The sequence below is a fragment of the Bison bison genome, unplaced genomic scaffold, assembly GCF_000754665.1.
Source record: "Bison bison bison isolate TAMUID 2011002044 unplaced genomic scaffold, Bison_UMD1.0 scf7180017864280, whole genome shotgun sequence".
NCBI lineage: Eukaryota > Metazoa > Chordata > Mammalia > Artiodactyla > Bovidae > Bison > Bison bison.
The window spans coordinates 3,844,653-3,844,899 of NW_011494852.1; positions in this window are offsets into that span (position 1 = coordinate 3,844,653).

The window sequence follows — 247 nt, forward strand, 5'->3', positions numbered from 1 at the left end:
CCCACCCCCACCTCATGACCTTGGGCCTATTGGCCCATTTTGCTGACCCTCCAACTGTGTCAACAGCAGCAAGTAGCCTGGAGGAGGACCTCAGATCTCCCACAACGCCCAGTCTAAGTAAGAAAGATTACATTATTACAACCAAAGCATGGCCTTCTCCCATCACCCCGCCAGGCAGCAGCTCTGCTATTAAAGACTGGAATATCTCCCCCTTCCCTGTCCTTTCCTGAGGGGCAGGAGATTGGAG